This window comes from Pinus tabuliformis, chromosome 6 (assembly GCF_031772625.1).
Source record: "Pinus tabuliformis cultivar Carrire ecotype Pingquan chromosome 6, CPIR1, whole genome shotgun sequence".
Lineage (NCBI taxonomy): Eukaryota > Viridiplantae > Streptophyta > Pinopsida > Pinales > Pinaceae > Pinus > Pinus tabuliformis.
This window is the reverse complement of record NC_142292.1, coordinates 754,574,221-754,581,529: the sequence shown is the minus strand read 5'-3', so window position 1 is coordinate 754,581,529 and position 7,309 is coordinate 754,574,221.

Here is a 7,309-nt window from a genome sequence, read left to right as displayed (position 1 = left end):
GGACGGTTTTTAGCTAGAGCTCGAAGTTCAATTTTCACAAGTCCATCTGCTTCAAGGGATAGACAAGAGACACCCCCCTTATCTCCAACCGAAACTCCTAGTCCTAGAATTCCTGGAATTCAAGAGCCAAGAGTTGACTCTCCTACACCTTCTATTGAGTTTGAACTAGGAAGAGACTCTTCTCTTTCTCCTACAGGAAAACCAATTGTAATTGAGGAAATAGACTCACCTGAAGAAGAAGGAGAAATCTCTTCTCATTCACCCTTTGTAGAGGAACCAGAAGATTTTGAAATCCCTAGGAGAATCATCATGGCAGAGGAAGAAGGAGGTGGTAGAGGTAGAGGTAGAGGAGGAGGAGGAAATAACAATAATAATGGAGGAGGTAGAGGTCCCATTGGAGGAGGAAATAGAGATGGGGATAATTCATTTGGGTTTCCCATTGTTAATGAGGATTCCCGAGCCACTATGAAAAACATCTCACCATCCGTCCTCCCAAATTTCCATGGGTTAAGAACTGAGGACCCTGAAACATTCTTGTTTGAATTTGAAGTTGTGTGTCGAACCTATGACTATCTGGATGATACTCAAAAACTCAAGCTGTTCCCCTCAACATTAAAAGATCAAGCTTTGAAATGGTTCATGGGGTTACTTACTCAATCCATTAGGACTTGGGATGAAATGAAACAAACCTTTTTGGATAGGTATTTGGACTATTGTATGCCTACTAATCACAAGGACGAGGTATTTAAAATGATGCAAAAAGAAGATGAGAGCTTAGAAGATTTGCTTGAAAGATTTCAATATAACTTAAAAAGAGCAAAAATGAGTAGCCTGGATGAAGAGACCTTAAAAGCCCTCTTATTAAAAGCCATTAGAGATGAATGGATAGATATCTTAAACATGATGGGGAAAGGGGATATTTCTCAACTTTCTCTCAATGATATAGCAAAACTTTGTATCCATCTCTCAAGGGGCAAATCAAAAACTCAAAAAGGGCCTAGGAATCCTTCTCTCCTTAGGGCAAATAAATCTGCAACAGGATCCGTGAGTAGGGCTGAAATCGGCAGTATGCTTGATGAATTTAAAACTGATATCTTAGGGAGTCTTAGTGAACAAATTGATACCCTTAAGATTCAAAATAAACAAAAAGCAGAAGCTGAGGCTTTGGCTATCTTTTGCCCGAAGTGTAGAAAGAAACATGCTTTAAGGGAATGTCCCTTAGATGCACACGTTGTAGAAACATGTGTAATTTGCTCAGAAACTCATGAGACCAAGGATTGTCCTTCAATCCCTGGGCTCAAAGCAGTCTTTCAAGAAGATCCAAGTACGCTTGAATCTCTCTGTTTTATTGCAAGGAGACCTTGGCAAGGACAACAGAATCAAGGGTTTAACAACTCTATGAATTCTCAATCCCAACCAAGTTGGAATCCTTGGCAACAACCTTGGCCTCAACCTCAAAATGCTTTCCAAGCATGGATGCAAAGCATGCAAAATCCTTATGCAAGACTTGCTCAATTCTATCAATATCCTCCATCATTTCAGAATCAGCAAGCTCCACAACTTCCAAACCAAGGTCAACAACTATCATTACCATACCCTCAACAACAACAAACTCCTCCACAAAATCAAAATTCTCAACTCACCCAGCAGAAGTCAAATCAACTTCCCTCTCAGCCATTACCAAATCCGAATAATAGGAACCCTCAAAATGCTTATGTGATGGAAGGTCAACCATTCCCTACCTATATGGTTGTTCCTCTCAATGAAGTACAACTTAGATCAGGTAGAATCCTAGATCAACCTTCCACAAGTGTTCAACAACCAAGCATTTCTGAGGAGGAATCTCTCAAAGTTAATAAAGGTTCTGAAGTATCACTTCAAAACCAAAATATCCAAAAAGAAAAAGAAAAAGAATCAATCTCTACAACTCCCATAGTTGAGCAACCTTCACCTACAGCTACACCTCCCTTTCCTGAAAGATTGCAAATTGATAAAGGGGTGGAAAAGCAGATATGGGTGCCCGACTATAACTTCCTAGATGAATTGAAAAATGTATGTATCAAGATTCCCTTGTTACAGGCCATTAAGGAAATTCCCATTCTAGCGAAGACAATAAAGGAGTTGAGTTTGAAGAAAACAGTAAAAAGAACCAGAGATACTAAAAGGATACATCTAGTTGGAAAAATTGCAGACATAATGATGGGTAAGATTACCATGCAAAAATATGTAGATCCCGGTAGCCCTATTGTCAAAACTCATATTAATGGGGTTGAAATCCCAAATACTCTGATTGACTTAGGAGCCGCGATCAACATCATGAGTAGACAGACCATGGATCAGTTAAAGCTTCCTAATCTTCTCTTTACACCTACTTTGCTGCAACTTGCAGATAGATCAATCATTAAACCTGATGGTGTATTGGAAGATATTCCAGTCTCTCTAGATTCTTGGGAGTATCCAGTTGATTTTATGATTTTAACTCCCAAGAATCATCTAGGAGGACATCCTCTTATTTTAGGAAGACCTTGGCTGGCCACAGCTGATGCTTTCATAAGCTGTAGGTCTGGAGACATGTATATATCAGATGGTAATTCCACCAAGAAGTTCAACTTGTATCCCCCAGCAAAAGCTATAACAGAAATAGGAGAAGATGAATGGGTAGAGGATGAAGATACTATACAACCAGTTCTAACCATCTCTGAGATTAGCGAGGATAGTCAAATTCTAAATACATTAGAAAATTTTGAAGTATCTTTAGAATATGACTCTGAACATTTTCAGATAGATGCAGACATTGAATATCTCTCCTCTAGACGAATGTCTCTCTTCTCAATGGAAGAGTTTGGTAGTTCTACAGTTGAAATCCTCCCAGGAAAAACATTGAACATTAACAAAAACTTGGGAAGACCACAACAAGAAGAATTAACTAAACTGTTGCAAAAACATTCCACTGCTTTTGCATGGGAATACACTGACATGAAAGGCATCGATCCTAAGACTTGTATTCATCACATTTACATTGAAGAGAATAGCAGACCTGTTAGGCAACCACAACGAAGGATGAATCCAAACCTTAGGGAAATTGTGAAAGAAGAACTGCAGAAATTACTCAAGGTAAACTTCATTTACCCCATCTCAGATAACCAATGGGTTTCTCCCTTGGTTATAGTGCCCAAAAAGAATGGTAAATGGAGAGTTTGCATTGATTATCGAGAATTGAACAAGGCAACCTTAAAGGATCATTTTCCTTTACCTTTTATTGATCAGGTACTAGACACTTTAGCAGGTAAAAAGTATTTCTCATTCTTGGATGGTTTTAGTGGGTACAATCAAATTCAGGTAGCACCTGAAGATCAACACAAAACCACATTTACTTGTCCTTGGGGAACTTTTGCCTACCGAGTACTCCCTTTTGGATTGTGCAATGCACCTGCTACATTTCAAAGGGCTGTATTAGGAATCTTCTCGGATCTGATTCATGATTGTGTAGAGGTCTACATGGACGATTTCACAGTTTATGGTAATACATTTGAAGAAGCTTTGGAAAATTTGGAAAAAGTACTGGTAAGATGTAAGGAAACAAATCTTTCTTTAAGTCATGAAAAGTGTTTTATGATGTTTACTGAAGGGATTGTTTTAGGACATCATATTTCAGGAGATGGGATCAAAGTTGATAGATCTAAAGTAGAAGTCATCTCTAAGTTACCTGTTCCAAATTGCCAGAAGGATGTTAGAAGTTTTCTTGGGTTTACTGGGTATTACAGAAGATTTATTGAAAACTTCACTAGGATAGCATCTCCTCTTTTCAAATTACTTACCAAAGACTGTGAGTTTAAATGGGATCCTGAATGCCAGTCTGCCTTTGAAGCTTTAAAGTCTAGAATATCTGAAGCACCCATCTTAAGGGGGCCAAATTGGAAACTCCCTTTCCACATCTCTACTGATGCTTCAGATACAGCTCTAGGAGCTGTTTTGGGACAAAAGGATTTGATCCCTTATGCCATTTATTACACAAGTAAGAATTTGACTCCCACTGAGTTAAATTATACTGTTACAGAAAAAGAGTTCTTAGCTGTGGTACATGCAATCAACAAGTTTAGACACTACATAACCGGCTATGAAACCTTTGTCCATACTGATCACTCTGCCATAAGATACTTAATGAACAAACCTGTCACTAATGGTAGAGTTACAAGATGGCTTTTACTCTTACAAGAATTCAACATTACTGTGTTAGATAGACCTGGAAAGCAAAACACAGTAGCTGATTTCTTGTCTAGAATCCAAAACACTAATGAGGATTCTCCAGTAGAAGATAAGTTTCCAGATGAATACTTGTTTGCAGTGACTACCAAGACACCTTGGTATGCAGATATGGCTAATTATCTTGTTACAGGGAAACTTCCTCTACACTTATTTCCTAATGAGAAAAGGAAAATTATTCGGGAGAGTTCACATTATTCTTGGATTTCTAATGAATTGTTCAAAACAGGGCCAGATTGTATAATCAGAAGGTGTGTGCGGGAAGATGAAATGCCTGACATCCTTAAGGCATGTCATGATGAACCATGCGGCGGGCACTTTGCAGACAAGAGGATAGCCTATAAAATCCTTTCTCTAGGATATTATTGGCCTTCTCTCTTTAAAGATGCAAAGCAGTATGTTAAAAGGTGCGACAGCTGCCAAAGAGTTGGGAAACCAACTCCTTCAAATGAAATGCCTCTACAGCCTCAGGTATGCATCGAACCCTTTGAGAAATGGGCTCTAGATTTCGTTGGACCAATTAATCCGCCATCAAAGCAAAAGAAATATATACTGGTTTGTACTGATTATGTTACTAAGTGGGTAGAAGCAAAAGCATTGCCTTCTGCCACTGAAAATTCAGTTGTTCAATTTCTTTTTGAGGATATCTTCACTCGTTTTGGTGTCCCAAGGGAAATTGTGACAGATCAAGGCAGCCAGTTTACATCAAATTTGATGGAGAAGCTGATGGAGGAATATAAGATCAAGCACAGAACATCTACTCCCTACCATCCGCAATCTAATGGTCAAGTGGAATCTACCAATAAAGTTCTTGAAGGCATTATCACCAAGACTGTTCATCTTCATAGAAGAGATTGGGCGGAAAGGCTCCCTGAAGCCTTATGGGCCTATAGGACCACCTGGAAGAACACAACAGGACATTCCCCCTATGAACTTGTTTATGGGAAGGAAGTCCTGCTTCCTATTGAGTTCCAAATCAAGACCTTCAAGATGGCAGTCCAATTGGGAATGAGCCTCTCAGAAGCTCAAAGACACAGAATGGACCAGTTAAATGAGCTAGATGAAATGAGACAAGATGCAATTCTAAGGACCGATCTAGTTCAGCACCAAAGATCTAAATGGCATGATCGTCATATCAAAGAAAGAAAGTTTCAGAAAGGAGATTGGGCTCTATATTTTGATTCAAAATTCAAAGACTTCAAAGGAAAGTTTCAAACTCATTGGCTTGGGCCATATGAGATTGATGAAGTCTTTAACAATGGAGCAGTTCGAGTAAAAACTATCGATGAACTCCATACTCCTCTTATTGTGAATGGCCACCGCTTGAAAATCTACCAGAAGCCATTCTCAAAAGAAGAGTTTGTCAAATTATTCAAAGGAGATTCTGCAATCAGGCTGGTGGAGAAGGATTCTTCTCCTCCATCAGCCTAAAGCTTTGGTTCTTGAAAAAAAAAAAGAAAAAAAAAAAAAATGTATGAGCCTGAAAACCAATCTCTGATTGGCAGTCTCATACAGAAAACTTGAGGTGAAAATCAGGGTCACCTGACACCTCATGTTTTCTAAAAGAAAAAAAATTCTCTTTCTTCCCTTATTTCATTTCATTTCATCATCACCACCATTTCACCCACCATTTCATCCATTTTCCATTCCACCTCATTTGTTTTCATTCATCCATCCACCCACTACACTCCATCTCATCAATAAAGTCATTTTTTTACAACTAAAGTTGCTTTTGTGCAGTTGGAGGCTACTACTGCAGATTCCGCAGCCATCTAAAGATTCTGCAGCCATCTAATGATTCTGCAGCTCTCTGTACCTGCACAAATAAAAACACAGTCTATTTGAAATTTCTTTACAGCACAGTAGTCATCAATAACAAAATGGAAAATAGTCATGCAAAAATCAGTGAAGGGTTAAGTGGCAGGTTATCAGAGGCAAATCTAAGCGGGAATCTGAGGTATGTTTCAACTCCTAAGCTAACAGTTATTCCATTATGCAAGTTCTCTAAATTATGTTTCTTGCCACTAAGTGTAATGATTACTAGCCATGAGACCATATATCCACGTATCATCCACGACTATCAGTCCTTAATTACCACGATTTCAAATCTCACTTCCGGCTGCTTCTTCTATTAAGATCTCGTACTTAGGTGACGTAACCTAATGTACTACGTCTCCACGACATTAACTCATGCAGCCAAGTGTGATTCTGAAGCCGAGATCTAAGGACATAGACGTTCATTCATTAATCCTTTTACCCCCTACGCTCATATCATTTCACTCCCATTTCCACTCGCATGTTTTATTCCATCTACGCTGTGCTACCATTCACCACACTCTGTTATGCTGTGCTCACTACGCTGCCATTCACCATACTCTGTTTTTTTTCTCCTCTCCACTAATTCTAAATTATCAGTGGGGTCTGTTACGGCCGTATTCAAAGTTGAACCCATAATCCCCTGTGTTGAGGCCGTAAATTCACTGTGTAATACCCGTGTTGAAGCCGTGTTCTGAAACCAAAGCCGTGAATTGACTGTGTGAAGCCGTTTTAAAGCCGTGTTTCAACTAGAACAGAGCTGTAAAAGCCAATGGGGAGGCTCTTGAGGGCAGAACCAGAAGGTTCAAAGTTTTTGAAGGGTTATCCTCAGGTCAAGGAGGCATTACAAAAGGCAAATTGGTTACAATGTGTACAGAAGTTCAAAGGCTACCATAAGGAGGTGACAAAGGCCTTTGCAAGGTCTTTTAGAGAAAAAGATGGTCACGTGGAGATAGGAGACTTACAATTCACAGTCAATGAAAGCAGCATAGCTCAAGCTACCTCACTTCCACAGACCGGAGAAAGGTGGTTTAAGAACCGGGCAGTCCAAGATCAGCAGTGGAAACGAATTTTGAAAAACCCAGGTATGGACACAAGTATCTTTACCAAAGGGATTCCGGTTTCTTATGTTAAAGAAGAGTGGACCACTTTACTCTTGTTAGTGCAGAAATTTTTCACTTGTGAAGGAAGATTTGGGGTCTTATATGTTTATCATGCAAAGGTGATGATG